We start from the raw sequence: 19,202 nt of genomic DNA, 5'->3' as shown, positions 1-19,202 counted from the left end.
ACAGCCCAGAAAGCAACCGTATCCTGGGCTGCATCAAGAGGAGCGTGACCAGCAGGTCGAAGGAGGTGATCCTGCCCCTCTACTCTGCTCTCGTGAGACCTCACTTGGAGCATTGTGTGCAGTTCTGGTGTCCTCAACATAAAAAGGACATGGAACTGTTGGAACAAGTCCAGAGGAGGCCACGAGGATGATCAGGGGACTGCAGCACCTCCCGTATGAAGAGAGGCTGAGAAAGTTGGGGCTGTTCAGCCTGGAGAAGAGAAGGCTGCGTGGAGACCTCATAGTAGCCTTCCAGTGTCTGAAGGGGGCCTACAAGGATGCTGGGGATGGACTCTTCATCAGGGACTGTAGTGACAGGACAAGGGGTAACGGGTTCAAACTGAAACAGGGGAAGTTTAGATTGGATATAAGGAAGAAATTCTTTACTGAGAGGGTGGTGAGGCACTGGAATGGGTTGCCCAGGGAGGTTGTGAAAGCTCCATCCTTGGTGGTGTTCAAGGCCAGGTTGGACAGAGCCTTGGGTGACATGGTTTAGTGTGAGGTGTCCCTGCCCATGGCAGGGGGGTTGGAACTTGATGACCTTAAGGTCCTTTCCAACCCTAACTATCCCATGATTCTATGATTATGTACACTATGATGCACTCAATGCACTAATTACGTTGGAAGAAAGAAATGTACAGACAAAACTGTGCAAGAAAAGAAAAGAAAATTTTAAAACAACACCTAGATCCCTTTTGCTCCTTCAGGCTTACTTAGATCTTCTGACACCAAGAGTCCTCAACATCCATAATGCAGAATAGGGCCCCATGACAGCACATTAACAAGGCACACAGCATGTGTCAACTCAGAGAGTTAGGTTTTCACACCCGAAGCATCATGAGAGGAGGATAATTACACTCTTGGGAAAGATTACCAGTCTTGTCCTGTCTTCATAAGAGAGCTCCTAAACCAGATTTTTCTGCAGCTAGAGACTAATTTTGGTGCAGCTCTGTATTATGACAGCTCTATAGATGAGAAGTTGCGATTTGGTGGAACTAGTGGTCACCATGACCTGGAAGTCCTAACACACAAAGTATTGGTCTTAATTTTAGCCCTGTAACAATGCGGAGGAACAATTTACCAGCACAAAACCCAACCTCTTGGCCAGCAGAATGCTTCTCAGCATTCCTGAGAAGCAATCTACTCCAGCAATTGTACTTGCTCCTCTTCAGAAATCTAAGTACACAATAACAAGCTGACCTGTTTTTTTAGCTGGTTTTGACACCCCTCTGTCTTCAGACCTAATATTAGTTTGAATAGGATAGCATCCAAGTCCAGAGGGAAAAATAAAGAGCTGGTCCTAACTAAGCTAAAGCAAGATATAAAATAACTATCTAGTTTCTACTCAAATTTCACCACTAGGCCACAAATTGGCTTGAGTTCTGTCCCCTTAAAAAGCCTGGTTTGGCAATGCAAGAGGCATCTACGGGTATACAAAACCATGCGTACATATGGCTGCAAGAGGGCAGAGCAGCTCCAAGCAGCAGCTCAGATCCAGGCTGGCATCCCAGCATGTTGCCGAGAGCCTCTTTCGGTTGGACAAAGTGCTGTACTGACACAGATATGCAGCTCCCAGATTTAAAGTGATTCATGTTGAGCCAATGCAAAGCACAGACGATGATCAGCTGCCACTGCTGCAGACGTGCCTTATGGGAGGAACCTGCTCCAAAGTCCCCCACAAAGAGTGAAGGATTTCCTAATGCAAAGGCTTAAAAATCTAAAAATCTTAAAAGCTTAAAAATCCCCTAACCACTCTACCAGTTCTTAGAACACCACCAGGGTATTGTGAAAAAATGAAAGAAAACTTTCTGTCAGCATCTTGTCTGTTCTTCCATCTATTCATTCCCACCCTCCCAAAGCGAGATCAATGCCCTTCTGCTGCAACAGCACTGTTGCCTCTCGCAAACTGAGATTCCAGAAACACAAAACAAGGCCAAGATTTTTCAAGTAACTTCTGATAACAGATGGCCAAAGACTGCCAAAGCTTGCATGGGAAAATGAGACCTAACGGACTTCATGTGCTATGAAGATGTCCTACACACACACACAAAAGTAGTAGGGGAGAATACTTAACTACAAAAAAACCCATTAGGGATGTAAATGGCTGTATGACAAGATTTTCATAACGTTCCTCCTGAGTTTGCAATGAGGTTGTTGAGTCTACAGACTGGGCAGTATTTTCAATCGCCGCATGAAGAGCAAGGGGATGTCACTGCAGAACCTCATGCATGCAGACACAGCTGCCTTTCATGTTATCTTCCAAATACAGAAGAATGAATCTTGGCAGTAAACATCAACCTAACCATGAGAGGGGGCATCAGGAACTGAAAAATGCCAAAATACATATTTAGTTCACTGGAAATCTCTAACTGGTACCAGCTTCTCAGCAGCACAGATGCGTTAACACTCTACTTGGACCTTCCATCCATCCCCTAGTCCCTTCAGTCCAGTCTGAAACTCTATCAGGATGCTTAAAGTCCAGCAGGAGAGAGGCTCTGGCTATCTTAAAAACCCGCTCGTGGTGTCCCACAGCTGGTCCTTGTGCATTCCACAGGAAGAGCAAAATCACCAGCCAAAACTTGCGGGCTGCCTTTTATTCATTAAAGCAAGAAAGCCGCTCCTCCAAAACTCGTGTGTCATCACGACCTGCAATGCTTTCAAAGCCCTGAGGCTCTGAAAGGCAAAACTTAATTCCACAGCTTAGCTTTCCATCAATATAGTAATCAAAATACTACTGACTTGTATACAGACAAAAAAGGAAAAAAGGAAAAAAGAAAAGCTGTCATTCGCCTAACTGTATGATAATTATTTATTATTTCACCACAAAGTAACAGAAAATGGGAACTAATGTTCTGTGAAAATACCTCAGCTTTTCAGCTAAAGAAAGCAAAGAAACTGCCAAGACAATTACAGTTGTGTGTGCTGTGTAACCACCAAAGAGAGGATCTGAAGTCCAGACACTACCACTCCAAAGAACTACTGAGCTCTTCGAGCAATATTTTCACTATGCAGTACAGCAAAAGGCTATGTAGAATTGTCACAGAGTATCAAAGCTTCCTCTCTCAGATCATAAATTAGGTGATCAAATACAAATGACACACATGGGCCCTTTCAACCATAACCAATGTACTTTTTTCCTGATCTCATTGTTTTAAGGCATGATTTACCGAGATTCAAGGCTATAAATTTCTTTAATGTCATCACTTAAATTCTATATAAACCCCACTCCTGTATCAGCACTATTTTTAATCATTACCATGGTGACAAAACCATAAAGGTGCTTTACACAAGGAAGGCTTTACCACACTTCCAAGAACAGTTTCTGTTAACTTAGGGTTTTTTTGCAATTGTAAAGCACAGAAAAATAATTCTCTCTGAACTTTCACCGTTAGGTACAAAAACTGATAGTCACCCACAGCTATTGTATAAAAACATTCAGCTCTAAAAGGCAAAGAATTCATAACCTGGACACAGTAAAGACCAAAGAGCATAATGACATTCAGGTCAAGTATGACTTTATATGACAGCCAATCCCTTTGCATTAATAGGGCTGCTTGTGAATGAAAGTATCTATTTCCTGAAGACACAGATACAACAATCCCTATGAGAACCAGGGAAGTATTAATCCAAGTTAAGTTTTTGAATGAAGGCCAACATTACTTGTTCTAGCATTCAAATGCAAAATGTCTGCAAATCCCAAATGCCAGCATTGCTCCAGTTCCCCAATTCATGGGAACCAAAATATGGAAGTTTAAAACAAAGGTAATGTGATTGTTGACTGAAAGTCAGGGGCATGTATTCATGCTGGGCTGCAAGAGCATGAGCACAGGCAGCAGGATGAGGGAGGTGACTGCTCTCCTCTGCTCAGCATTTGCGTGTCCACACATGAATACTGTACCCAGTTTGGGGCTTCACACATAGCTTCAGACACAGCTCTGCTGTACAGGCTCTTGTCAACCCTGTACAGCTTCAAAGTATACTCTGCATTGAGTGAGGAAAAGGATGACATGGATGGGAGAGGACCAGATGTGTTCAAAGGTCCCTCCCAATCTAAGCAATTCTACAATTAACACATTTGCATCGTCCATGCTAACAGATGGGTAAAACCCCTAACCATGCAGCACTACTCATGAGGGGACAGTCGAAAGCTGGCTAATAGCATCAGCAGGAAAAACAAGGTATAGGCAAGCCCTTCTTGAAGATCCAGGTCAGAGGTGCACAAAGCTCAGCCTGGGTCATGCTTCATGCTTTACATCAGATCTGTTCTTTCCATATTGTGTCAATTCAGGACATTCCCCCAAAGGGAAACTGACACGTTTCATTGCTACATCATTCAGCTAACTAGAAAACACAAGCAACTCACATCCCATAATAAGGGTGGCATTCAGAGTTTACTGTCAAGCATGCTAAAAATCAACATGCCCTGTGTAACCTCTAGGTGTATTCCCTCTTCCTCAAAATGTAAATCAATACCTGTACTCTGCATCAGAAGAGAAGACCTAAACACCCTGGAGAAGACCTAACTGATGTCTTTTTTACTGACAACAAGCAACACGGTACTATATTACAAGTGGATCTTTTAATGACTAATACTTAAAGCATGCGGTGTAACAAGGCTCAAAGTTTTTACAGAGAATGGTACCTCTATGTACTCAGTACTATATGAACACAGAACATTCTAAGCCCAAAGATGGCAAGATACAACAACACAGATAGATGCTTTCTGGGGAAGTGCCAAAGGTAGGCAGGTATTTTCTTGTGTGTGTCCTAAAATTACTAGTCACAGTACCCCTCAAAGCCAAGCTTAGCCATGTTCAACCCCTACAGAAGTAGTTGGTTACCACTATATCTAGCCTAATTCCACAAAGAGCAATGAAATGCATGCGTTACTTTATTTTGTATATTCACAGAAAGTGTTGTTATCTTTACTGATACACTGTTACGACCTATCAGCTTCCAAATACCAAAGATTACATATCATGGTTTCAATCCAACCTCCTTGGTTGAAAGGAACATTCCTTACACAATGGATTGATGATTTGTTTATGTGTGAGAATCTGGAGAGCTGTTAACATGCTCTGTTTATTCTCTAGATAATGATAGTTGGGCTTAGCCCTAACCTGAAGGAAATCAGGATTTCTAAAAATTGGCAAAGGTGGTCAATAATCCTCGAGGAGTTGTGATACACACAGATATCCAGATTAAATGAGGAATTATGAGCAACCCTTCATGAGAGGGCTTAAATGGAAAACCCAAAGAGAAAATAACTATATAAGGAACAATCTGTCCTTACATTCATGCTTTCTTCAATGAGCCCTGCATTCAAGGAGAAAGTCACATCTAAAAAGCTGTGTAAGCATCCTGTCATCTAACTAGTTAGTTGGATGACACATAAAACCACTTGGAGCTGGATCTAAAACATGGATAATTATGTGCTGGGTTTTCTTTTCTTTCTGTTTATCTGTAGCATCTCTTTCATCATTCTGGGGATTGCAGGAAGAAATTATTCTTGACTTTTGTTTCAATGTTTGTCTCTAGAACAGAAAAATATTTCCAGGGTGCTGGGTGACAAATCTAATTCCCATAGCGTGTTAGTCCTTACAACTGCACTACGTAAAAGCTCTCTCACAGACCTTAGCACCTTCATACGAGACCAAAGGATAACCAGTACGTGCCTGAACCTAAATGCTTCCCCAAATATTCAATAAGACTTCTATTCACCCAGCCATTTTCCAGGTAGCTCAGATTATATTTAGCATCTGACTCCCAAAGGCTTGAAGCTCAGGAAAAGGAGCCAGAAGGACCCTGATAGAATCAGAACCTGCTCCCACAACTGTGATCTGTGGAGGGGCAATCCCCACTGCTGGAAACTCCGACAATATTAGTTTGCTACCTGTCAAATGGGTTCCTCCAGCCTCGTTTGGGCAGGGCAGGGGAAGTGAAGGTCTTCTGCTCCACCTGCATCTATACTACTACTACTATAGTGGGGCTCTGGGTTCAGCTGGAGACCCTCAGTGCTTCCACCACACACGTATAAAAATTAGGAAGTGCATCTCTGTTGAATGTTTTCCCCTGAATAACTGCTCCAGCTATCTGCACCAGTTTGCATCTGTGTTTTACATGCCCACAGAAATGTTTTGACTTATTATTTGTGAGACCACTGGACAAATACACCATTCATCAGCACAACCACCCAATTACAATACAGCTGCGATGATCTTCCTGCCAGCTGGTGCTTTGTGTAAATGACCCATTCCAGAAGAATAGGCTTCCTGGTGTTTTTTTTTTTTTGTGGGTTCCCTCACTACCTGCTTAATCATCAAACCATACAAATTACGGAGTGAGATGAACCTTGGCACCTGGCTCTTAAAGTCATAGGCTATGGTACTAGTAAAGAGATAAACCTCACTAAGGTAGACCACATAACTACACCCTGCTCCTCTTTTTAGGTACAGTGCTTGTCTTGCCTCTTAGTTCTGTTGTGATCTCACTTAAATCTGCCAAATATCAACCAAAGTAAAGAGCAGAAAGCTACCAGGTGCTCTACGTCTCAACTGTTAAGCAACAAAACCCATCAAAACTATCTCCATTATAGCAAAGAGAAACTTGTTAGTGTAAAGTACCTGGGCAGTGCCTAAACCCTGTCACTGTTCTTATGGGAAAAAGCTACTTGCTATTCTTGGTGAAGGGAAGGTCTTTCAAATCAAGATAATGTTTCACTTGTTTTTAAGAAACGAACTTAATGGGGGTGGGGAGGGAAGCAAGGAAGCAAAAATAAATTCTACTTTGCAACAAGTTAAATTACTCAGAGTTTCCCAAAATGAGAGGCTTGGTCAGGAGCATTGGAAAGTTTAAGAAATACTCCTTTAAAAACAACTCCCACAGAGCAAAGCTCACTCTCCATGACTGAAAGGCATGTGAGCAAGCCAGGTCATTCTGTCTAGGCTTGCTTTTTCTTTTTTCCTTTCTTTCCACAGTTTAATTGATGGGGTGTGTGGCCAGGTTGCATTTTTACCACTCCTTACCTCTTCTTACAGAGTTGCAGCTCCAACCCCAATTTTCTCCTCACTGCAGGAGCAAAGCTGGCACATGCCATCAGCACATTATTGTACAATCCTTGCTGGGGCCGAGGTGGGAAAAGACATTCCAGCATCATTTCTGTCTATGCTTTCTCTGATCATCCCTGCCTGCCAAAGCAGGAGGGAAAATAACGGCCACATGGAGATACCGTCTCTGCATGCTTTAAGCTCTTTGTTATCCTCAGGAGTTGCAAAGAAAGCAAGACTGGCTGGGCATTGTGTTAATGATACTGTCAAGAGGCCAAAATAAAGTGCCACACCACAGCCCAGCCTTCTGCTATCAGCACTCCTGTCCCACAGTCATTTAGGCAATCAGGGTAACAGGCTGGAGAATATGCCAGTGGTCTGGAAAAGATCTTGACACTTGGCTTCTCCTGATAAGAACCTGGATCTGCTCAGAGTATGATCCTGCTACATGCTGATGGCTATACAAAGCACACCAATGCTGTAGTTTTGCTACACAACTGTTTTGCAACTATCAAACACACCTACAACAAAACCAGTTTGGTGGGAGGGACTTCCTTATATTTTCACATGTGGCTGCTGTCAGCAGGCTGGAATCTTGATACGCTACACAGCCAACCTGGCTGACTTCACTGGAGCCCTGCCAAGGACAAGTCCTGAGCTGAAAAGCTACTGCTTGTGCTTCCCACCACAAGACAGGAGAGGACAACCGAATGCAACATCTGGCCAAAACTTGTTTCCAGCTGCATCAAAGATGCATACAGATTCCATCCAAAGGTCAGCAGCTACAGTTCTCAATGAGGAATGCACTGGTTTTGAGACACAATGTTGTCACTGTGATCCACTTCCCCTACTGAGGGCAATCAACCCATTGTTCCCACTGAAAATGAGAAAGGGCTCAAGACATCTGAAATCAGAACTGCCTTTAAACCAAAATGATCCTAATGCATAAACACAGACTGATGCGTAACAGATTGATCCTACTTGCAGTAGGCAACTCTAAAAGACACCCTTTCTCCCTAGTTTCTCAGGAAAAGAGAAAAACAAACAAAACCCCCAACTATTTCCAGAGTCCAGAGCATGTGATTGGGCTGTAGGCATTCTGTAATGTATTACACTTCATACGCAAAACCAAAACAATCCTCTATACTGTTTAAATGTGAATTTACTGGCTATCTACTTTTTGAAGCCAATCATGTTGATAAAGCTGGGCTATATAACAAGTTAATTTGTACACTTCATTCATGTTATAAACAAGTTGAAACTGCATACATGTCCTGATTTAGAGTTTCTGAAAGACAACGACTTTATCCATTCTGGGCTCTTATAATGAAGGAATAGGGAATGCTAAAAGGTAGAGGCAGACAAGAAAGACAGTGAAGAGCAGAACTTACCTTCCACTGCAAAGAATGGAACCACTGATCCCTCAGGTAACTGTTTGCAGCCTGTAACAAACAAAAGTTACAGAATCATTAGCTTCTACCAGTATTTCAGATCACCCAGCCAAAACTAAGCAAATCATCCATATGTGTGCCCTAAAACCAATGAGGCTGCACTCACTGTATTCTTCTGAACTTTATGACCCTGTTTAACTTCACCCCCAGCCTCAGAGTGAAGAAAAATCTTCACTCAAAGCTACAACTTTACATTATAACCAGTATATTTTCACAGAAAGCATTGAAGATCTTGCTGCACATGTAAAACACTGAACCAAAACCTTACAAAACCTTAACCACCTATAAAACGGTGTCCAACCTAAAGACTGTGAAAAATCCTCCCTGGTTTCAATCAGGTTTTGTTCAGATCTTTAATGTCTGCAGGGCATTTGCCTTCGCTATTAATCACCAAGAGCAGAGTGAGAAGATGGGTTGACATTTTACACAGGGGGCAAGGCGTCCATATACTATTTTCCCTTCTAGTCCTGTTCCTCAGCTGGCCTCAAAAGCAATTCAAACAACATCTTAGCCCTTTCAGCGGTATTAAAACAGAGTGAAAAGTGTAGCACACATAGAGACGTGCAGCTACATGCACAGACTGCTTGCAGCAATGGCACAGATGTTGCAATAATCACTCCCAGTGATCGCCCGTTTTTGTCCATATTGAGCACAGCTGCCAAAAACCCTCAGTGTGAAGCCAGGTTCGTAGCCAATGAAGGAATAGTTCAACACTCCCAAAGGTCAAAAGGCTCGGTATCAAAAAATATAAAAGCATCTACAGTGACGTAAATATGCATGCCTTAACAAGGTGACATAAGCTTGAAGTATTTGAGTGGGTAGAGATGCCCTTTGGCTTTTCCAACTCTACCTTGCTGCTGCCAATGGGTAATTTTCACTCACAACTCAAAACACTTCACACAACCAGTGAAAATTACAGGATAGCCTCTAAATTCACATTAAAAAACCAAACAAAAATAAATAGTGAGGTACCTCACCAGCTAAAAGCCACATACTTCCAGTAAATTACAGCATCATGCATGAAATTTCACTGCCCAACACCTTTTCAGGTAAGTATTCAAAATGCGCACCATAGAAGGTATTTCATTTCCTGACACTGGCTCAGTTCACCGATGATGGCAAGAACACTGGAAGTACAAATGATGAATGGTTACCAAAACCATGTTTAACCTAAGATCAGATACTGATGTCTTGGTGATATAAATTTGGACTGGTTTCTCTGAATTAAATGGAATAATGCTTGTTTAGATATGTATTACATATTATTTATTTATGAAATAATGAGATTCTATTGCTCCTCCAGTAGATCTCAAGGCAGTAAAGCAGAGTAAATCTATGATAAATAATCTTGGCTGACCACAGAGTTTATCAAAAACAAACTTCCCATTTCATAAAGAATGCTGACATATCGGAATATGAATTTGCTACAAATAAGAAAAAAAATCCATAACTTTCTTTTCTTTATTTCCCCTCTTTGCATGGAATGAAAAATTATGAAAACTTTCAGAGTGCAGATCCTCATGATATATTGGTTTGCCAAAATTCAATCATTTTCTTCCCATTATTTACACAGTATTTACCGTATATGTGTGCATTATAACAGATAATGGCAGGGGGATTGAAACTAGGTGATCTTAAGGTCCTTTCCAACTAAACCATTCTGTGTTTTTATGATAAAACAGATCTTTTATCTACATATTATAGAATTTAATTTCAATTCAATATACTTCATACTATATTTTATTATAATAAAGGTCAAAAATGATTTGCCACAAAAAGCCCAAAGAACATTTTTAACATAATCAGAATGCATAAAGTAAATACGCTTAGATATTTTCTATCTTTGTCCAGACAAAATTCTTTTAAAAACCTCCACACTTCCTCGAAAAAATCAATTTGAAATGGAATTTTCTTTTTTTAAGAAAATTGTTTCATGGACGGAAACAAAAAACCCTTCATTTCAAATGCTAGCCTCAAAGCTCTTTAAAGAATAAGTAAAGCTGAAAGCTTTTGTAGGCTTGAATATGTATACAAAGAAACAGCATGAATAATAGTCCAATTTACGCATCCATTAATTCCTTTAAAAAAAAAACCATGTGCAGATTGAGTATATATGACCTATGCAAATTAAGATATTGCTATTTAAAATGATGAAATAAAAAATATTCCAGGGAGATGAAGTACTTGTCTCAAACAGGCAAAATGTCCATCTGATTTAGTCCCTGGTCTGACCACTATATGACTTGAACCAAAAATGCACTGAAGTCTAAAGTAAGAGCAAAAGCTAAAGCCCTAAATGGGAACTGCTGAGAACTGTTAATTATTCTGCTACCTCTCTGAGACCCCACTTAGACCATTGTGCACAGTGCTGGTGCCCTCAACATAAGAAGGACATGGAACTGTTGGAACAAGTCCAGAGGAGGCCGAGAGGATGAGCAGAGGCCACAGCACCTCCCATATGAAGAGAGGCTGAGAAAGTTGGGGCTGTTCAGCCTGGAGAAGAGAAGGCTGCGTGGAGACCTCAGAGCAGCTTCCAGTGTCTGAAGGGGGCCTACAAGAATGCTGGTGAGGGACTCTTCATCAGAGACTGTAGTGATAGGATAAGGGGTGATGGGTTTAAACTGAAACAGGGGAAGTTCAGGTTAGATGTAAGGAAGAAGTTATTTATCATGAGGGTGGTGAGGCACTCGAAGTTGTGTATGCTCCAGAGAAGTTGCAAATGCTCCAGCCCTGTTCAAGGCCAGTCTGGACAGTGCCTTCGGCTACACAGTCTAGTGTGAGTTGTCCCTGCCCATGGCAGGTGGGTTGGAACCGGATGATCTTCAGGCCCTTTCCAACCCAAACAATTCTATGATTCTATGATTCTGGGATGTCAGTAGCTACAGATTGTAAGACCACTACAAATAATTAGAAAACACTATGTTTAGACAAATTGTGCAACCAACTGGAGCCTGACATAAAGTGATGACAAGAAATTTTAATGAGGACAACAGCATCAGGCAGAGGTAGAACCACAAGTGGTCTGGACAAGAAAAGAAACAAAGAATGCTGTAAAAGGCAAAACCAAAACCAGCAGAGGAAAGACTTGTTTAGCTTGACAGCAACAGTATATGAAAAGCATTCAAAAAGTAAAATTAGCAAAGGGATCAGTTTTGAGGCGTGGGACCAAGCACTGTCCACGTATAGTGCTAGCTACCGTAAATGAGAAGTGACCAAGCAAACTTGCATCTGGATCTAGTTTAGGAGTTTTAACCGCTCTCAAACTAGAACCCCTCAGAATGTGGGTTGTCATTCAAGACCACTTCCAATGAAAACAAAGACAAAGACAACAAGGCAAACACAGAAGCAGAAAACCAAACCTTTAGGGAATCCCCACACTTCTATTAATGATCAGAACTCAACGGTCCAAGGCACTTGGCGTCATTCACCAGCATTCTTTCCACAGTGTTCACTACAGATAGACTGAACGCATTTAACCCAACCACTATTATCTGCATGGAGCTGTCTGACATTGTCATTCCCTGCTTCTCCCAGGCAGCAGAGACTAATCCTTCCAGTGCACCCTTCCGCCTGACTGATTCCATCACACTGCAAAACCACAGTGATGTGCAGGAAATGCTGCATCTTTTGCAGAGGACAACGAGGAGCTCATTCTTGCACAGCATCTCTTGTTCCTCCCTCCTCTTGTTCAGGCTTACACTGAGAAAGGGACCACAGGGAGTATTTCTTTCTTACCCAAAGAACCGTGAGCTTCAAAGCATGCCAGGATGACAGAAGAGACACCAGGCTCTTGTCAGTGCTCATCCAGACATCTGCCCAGCTGATGGCCACCTCTGCACACAGTGACTTACTCAAGCATACACGTTATTGTGCATAGAACATTTCGGAGCAATGAGCACCGAAGTGTAAAATAGTGGAGGAAACTACAATTCATTTATAGGGGCTGCACATACATATTTACAATCTTATCTGATGTGCACTCCTGGAGCCCAGCACTTCTGCACTGAAGTCATCACTTCCTAGGAACTGACACTTACATTTTTGTACTCCAGCTGAGGGCATAGCCTACTATATTTACTCAGCTCTAGGGTACAATAAAAAGGAGAAAATGAGACATGAAAGACTTTAAAACAGGCTTTCCTTAGGGATCCTGACCGCACAGGCAAAGTTGTTCTTATTCTCAGCCTTGCCCACACAGTGCGTTCAGTTCTACACCACTGATCTTACTCCTACCTTTTGAACTTAAAATAAGATTCAACCTAGAAATGTTTTACCTGTTGTTACTACAAGTAGTCAATGAGATAGGAATGAATCACCAAGGAGATTTTATAGCATATCTATACAAAATAATAATGTAGACCTTCTGTCTGTTTGTTCAGGCCACAATTCTGCTAAGTATTTTGCTCTCAAATGCAATGGCTTTAGAAGGGTAGAGGGAGGCACCTGGTACAAACTGATGGGAGCTTCTTGCACAATCAAGCCCTCTGGTTGCTTTTGCACAATGACAACACTGTAGAAAGTACTGTAGAGAACAGGAAAATGTGGCAGTAAAACTCTTAGAAGTGCACGAAGATTCAGACTACTTGTAGCTTACTTATTATTATTCCAATGAGGAAGAATATTTACTTTAAGAATGCCTACTGTAGGTAATACTCTTTTTTTCCTGGAATTGTGTTTTGAAGGATTTTATAGTCTAATTTTTGGGGTGTAAATGTTCAGTCAGAAAGGAAAAAGCCACCTGGGATCAGCTTCAGTACCAAGTTTACCCACAGGATTAATTTAATCAGCTTCAAAAAGACTGCTCAGGGGAGCAAAACTGTGGAAAAGATTAAATGTCAGCATACAGAGAGCTTTGGTCAACATGAGTAAATTTACATCTCTGCTCAAAAACGGGAAGTATTTTTCTCTGCACCCAAACTACTTCATTTCTTAGTCAACAAGTACAAATACACTTCTTCATTAATAAGCAGCAAACTTTTTAAAAGCAGATTTTCTTCTTGTTCACATAAGTAGGAAACTGAACACTTTGTTTCACGCCAGCATTACAGCCCCTGCAGTGATTTCCACCCAGGCAAGGAGGAGGCAAAATAGGAACCTGTGTGCTGCTGAGAAACAGAACACTTCAAACTCTGCAAGAAACCAACCACTCCAGAAATGATGGTGAAGACCTTGAGCTAACATGCTCACAGCTCCATTGGTAATAATACTTCTACAGCAGCAAGCATCAGCAGAAAACTTGTCATTTCTACCACACATGCCATGCTACCAAGTGCCTTTAACAGTAAGCTAGCACTACACCATCCCTTTTTACTGGCATGTGTGTTACTCAGAAAGATACAAGAACAGGCTTGTTCACGTAGCAAAAAGTTCCCAGATTTTTCCTTGTAACAGCGTCCTTCACACATAACCTTTAAGGGATTTTGCCATCTGAAAAGATGTGGCAATAAATGGGATTTGATGATCCACATTTTGTTTTAACTCATCCTGTTTTCATTCTATGTTTCTCTCCCTCGTTTGCTTTCTGGTTAGCAGGATAGGGTTTTGTTATGCTTTCCTCCAGCTGATACTCATTACTGGGACCCATAAAATATTGCAGGCTTCTCTGTACCAATTTATTATCAGCCACAGGAACAGCGGAGCAGCTCAGGGCTGCAGGAAGTCAAACCCCCATGGCACTGCTGCTTCATGCAGACTACAAAACCTTTATACTGCTGATGCAAACCCCAGTTGCACCTCCACAACACAGGCAGGCCTGTGAAATCTGCCACTCTTCTGGCTTAACTCAAGGTACAGAGAGAGCTGCTGGTAATTGACAGAAATGCTATTTTCCTCGTGAAAATAATTCCCATCTCTGCTGGATTCTGGTCCTGGCACGATCCCTCCACACCAGCGACATCGGCCGGACTTGCACTTAAAACAAAAGCCAGGTTTCCACAAGGAGACTGAATTAAAACGTCACTAAAAAACCCAGTGGAAACTCTTACTGTGGGGACTCCCTGGCAAAAACAGTGTGCTCGAGCACCGAGCTGAACGTGTGACTGTTGTGCTTGTCAAGGCTTCCTGCTCTGTTTGTTTTTCCTTCTGACTACACTCGATTGCCAACAAATGAATAAAGCAACGCCAGCCATACGGATGGAAGTGATGGCTTCGAGGCATTTAGGACCCATCCAAAAGAAAGGACACCATGGGGAAGTAGGCAGTACTGTCATGCCTGAGACACCAACATCTTTTTCCTGGGACCCTCTCTACATGTAGTGCTAAGCAAGTTGTGAAATGACACCCTGGAAGTTTTCCCCAATGTCTTTCAAAAGGTTATTCCAATTATTTCACTATCAGTAGCAGCATCCTCTCCACAATCATCCACCCAATACCATAATCAACACTGTGTTTTAAAAATGGAAGGCAGAAGAGCAGAAGTTCAGCCCCGCTATTACTAAAGAGCTCACACACTTCTTCAAAGGCTAAATTTAGTTCCTGTTTCCTGGCCTTAGACTTTGTGGCCTACAAGCCAGCTTCAGCAACACCTTTTTTCACACCTGCTATGCCAATTGCAGGGTAGAGAATCACACCCAGTGAGAGCTGATTGCCTCTTATCAGAAGGACCAGGGAACATCTCACTTGCAGGAGGAAAGAAAACGAGTCCCTAGCATGCCTAGACTGTCCATGACTTCCCAAAAACTGACTGTGCCTCCCACAAGGGACAATGAGCATCCCCAAACACCAGGCAGTGAAACACGCCTATCTTCAGACAGTTGTGCTGTAGCAACAAACACTGAGTGGGAAGCACAGGCATGAAGATGCCTTTTCGATGCAATCCCAGCCCAGATTAAGCTACTGCTGCATGAGAACCAAATCCTCCTCTGAAACCCAGGTAGACACATCCTGTTGATCATGATCCGATTTCCTAGGAGGAGCTGCATCACCTCCGGTGCTGCTTGTCACATTTCATGTGTTAAAATAGGTTGGCATGGGTCAGTATTGCTATGGGAGGACATCAGGATGATGTAAGGAAAGGTAATGGCACTCTTCCTTCTCTGACTCATTACTGTGCAGTAATGAGCCAGAAATAGAGCTTGGTGACAGCAGACACGGGGAATGAGAACTTGAACATGGACTCTTGTGTTTGTCACAGAATCATGGAACCATAGAATCATTTAGGTTGGAAAAGACCTTTAGTATCAGCAGGTCCAATTGTTAACATAACACCTCCAAGTCCACTAAACCATGTCCCTAAGCACCACATCTACAGGTCTTCTAAGTACCTCCAGGGATGGTGACTCAACCACTTCCCTGGGCAGCCTATTCCAATGCTTGACAACGCTTTCCATGAAGAAATTATTCCTAGTATCCAACCTAAACCTCCCCTGGTGCAACCTGGGGCCATCTCCTTTTAAGCTATCACTTGTTACTTGGTAGAAGAGACTGACCCACCTCACTACATCCTCCTTTCAGGAGTTGTAGGGAGTGGAAAGGTTCCCCCTGAGCGTTCTCTTCTCCAGACTGAACCCCTCAGGTCCCTCAGCCGTTCCCCATCACACTGTGCTCCAGGTCCTACACCAGCTCCGTTGCCCTTCTCTGGCCCCACTCCAGCACCTCAATGCCTCTCTTGCACTGAGGGGCCCAGAGCCAAACACAGGATTCGAGGTTCACCTCACCAGTGCCCAGTGCAGGGGAACAACCACTGCCCTGGCCCTGCTGCCACACTGGTGCTGGTATAGGCCAGGATGCTGTTGACTTGGCTGCCTGGGCACAAGCTGCTCATGTCCAGCTCCATCAATCAGCAAGCCCAGGTCCTTTCCCACCGAGCAGCTTTAGAGCCACTCTTCCCTAAGCCTGGAGCGTTTCAAGGGGTTGTGACCCAACTTGATCCCCTCATCCAGATCATTGTTCAAGTTTTTATACAGAGCTGGCCCCACTACTGAGCCCTGGGCAACACCACTTGTGACCAGCCACCAACTGGACTTAACTCCATTCACCACCATGCTTCGGCCTCAGTCACCCACCCAGGTTTTACCCAGTGAACAGCACACGCACCCAAGCCACACGAAGCCAGTTCCTCTAGGAGAATGCTGTGGGAAATGGTATCAAAGGCTCTATTAAAGTCTACACAGACAACATCCAAAGCGTTTCCCTCATTCACTAAGTGGGCCACCTTGTCATAGAATGAGATCAGGTTACTCAAGCAGGACCTGCCTTTTATAAACCTGTGCAAACTGGGCATTGTCACCTTGCTGTCCTGCACATGCCCCATGATTGCACTGAAGATGCTTTGCTCCAAAACCTTCTCTGGCACCAAGGTCTGGCTGACAGGCCTAAAAGTTCCCTAGATGTCAAACCACGCCAACAGTATCCCCTGCTATTAAAGAATTTACGATGCAGCATGTGCAAAACATATGTCATAATATGAAACTGATATTAATCAGAAATATTAAGTAAATTGGGGGGAAGTCAAAACAGTTCATTTAAATGTTTTTCTATATCTGAACTTCATTTAGAGCAAAACCTTGGGAACAAACAAACAAACTAACAAAAGAAACAGATTTTACCAAAAGCACACTTCAGAAACAGTACATGTTTTGGACCAGTTTGACTTGTTCCACTCTCATACACTTCCTCATACCAGAGTTGGACATTACATCAGAGAACGCCGCTGCTCCAACTAGCAGGGCAGAATGACTTTGTAAAAGATTGGAAGTCCCCACTTCCCATAAACATGTAAAGTCTTTTGGAACACTGGAAATAACTGAAGCATGTACGCGCTAATTTCTTGGCATCTCTGTTCCCCAGCTCATCTTTTGGATGCTTAGGCTCTATTACGTGTACTAGAGAATATCAGCTGAACTCAACTACTTGGTAAATCAAGTTTTTTGGATCTTGATCTCTTAAGTATGCTAAACATAACTTTTAGTACTGGTTTGGATACTTGAATACGCATTACAACTGTATAAGGGAAAGCTATTTTTATATTCTCTTAATCTGACCACATTTGATGAATCGAGACACTACCGAAGACCAAGTCATACTAAAAACACTTTCAAAGTTTGTATTTTCAATTATGCTGAAATTCCCATAGAGTTCTAATGTAACCTGATCCAGTCTGCTCAGCCAGTCAGCAATAAACATAACAGAAGCCCAGTTCACTCCACTTCTTTCGCCAGTCCTATGAGGTTACATAAAGACACGGATCTTTTCCAAGAAAATACCAAAGCTTCCATGCTAAGATGTTACTTTCTCACAAATGTAATTATTTGTGTGTTCCGTTTGTTGGTTTTTATTTAAAGAAACAAATGTCAGGCTGCTCCGGATTAAAGTCCGCACACCCTACCAATTTCCTTTAAACTCAGCAGGGAGCTGTGGGTTCCAACTTTTATCTTGTTTCCTATTAAGCAGGCCCATAAAGGCAGCTACCACAGATTAGAGAATACTTAGAAAGGGTATTTGTAAAGACAGGTCTAACTATTCCAGCTGTTGAAACAGACACAGACATAAATGCTAGCCACTAAGGAAATCTATGGAAAAAACAGTCAAAACTATCACAAGAAAAATATCAAAATCATCCATCAACTTGACCAAAGAGTTTCTAATTAATTCAATGGATAGGGTAAAGAAGATTTCATCAATAATGAGGACTCTAATCTAGCTGTTGGGAAACCATGGCTCATCTTCCTGTGTTCCCCAATGTCACACACAGTAAAGGCTTTTCACACCACAGAATCAGGACATAGGTGGACTTGCAGCAGCCTGTCTGAAATTCAGACTCCCTATACCCCCCCAGTAATGCTTAAATTTGATAAGTCATTTTGAGCCAGAGAAACTCAATAAGCACCAAGCAGAGGTGTTTATGTACGGCTCCACATGCAATGAGGCACATCCCTGTGCTTCAAGGACATGTGGAAAGACACACAAATGCCACCTATAGAGCAGGAGAGTTAGATGTTCTCATGTCATCCCAAACATACTTTACTGAACCATTTTTGAATTAGAATGGGGGAATGGCTGCAGCATCCTTTTACAGGGCTGCAAAACCACAGGATTACATCAGTAAAGAAAATGAAGCAGAGCTCCGGAAACACAATTCACAAAGGATGTGTCCGTGAACGTTTCCATGTACATCTCTAAGCATTTCAGAGTGAAATTTGCTATGCTGAAAATCATCAAAACCTCATGACATTCCAAACCCCAGCCACAGGATCCATGTGAAGTGCTGAAGTATTGTGTTGACTGGGCTGCTGCTAAACAGCTCTGCATACGGATAGACCTGTCTGAAATGAAAGGAAGGAGAGCTAATATTAGCACGACTTAGTGCTAGTCACATTGGCTTCCCAACTCAGAGTCAAGTTTGCTGTTCCATGTCTCTACAGAAGTCTATAGGATGGAAAACATAGACCAGCCCAGCACCTAGCCCTGGGCTACTGAACTGACACCACCTGGGTTATTTTTCTCATGATCTGCAGGTCATGAAGAAAGTCACTTCAGAAGAGCTTTAACTAAATCCTCTCTAGATACACATGGTGTCACGTACTTTGTCGCCCTACAAGGGCTCCAGCAAACAATTCACCACTATGAAATGATTAAACACTGGACCGTGCACCATGGATCAGCGCAATGTGTACCATAATTCTCTTGGACAAAGAATCCAGCAGGCATGGTCATCACAGTCATTACG

The 19,202-nt window shown here is 42.5% G+C and overlaps 1 protein-coding gene across 1 annotated transcript in view; it reads right to left on the bottom strand.

Moving 5' to 3' along the window:
• Positions 1–11,972, bottom strand: part of CMIP (c-Maf inducing protein) — a 58,164-nt gene extending 46,192 nt beyond the window's left edge. Inside the window, exons 1-2 of the mRNA XM_080638444.1 lie at positions 11,896–11,972; positions 8,477–8,527 (exon numbers count right to left, since the gene is read on the bottom strand). The gene's annotated coding sequence lies outside the window, so the exon portion shown is untranslated. The remainder of the gene's footprint in view (positions 1–8,476; positions 8,528–11,895) is intronic.
• Between the last annotated feature and the right edge of the window lie 7,230 nt (positions 11,973–19,202).

This window comes from Psittacula echo (assembly GCF_963264785.1).
Source record: "Psittacula echo genome assembly, chromosome: Z".
Taxonomy (NCBI): Eukaryota; Metazoa; Chordata; class Aves; order Psittaciformes; family Psittacidae; genus Psittacula; species Psittacula echo.
This window is presented reverse-complemented; position numbering and strand designations above follow the sequence as displayed.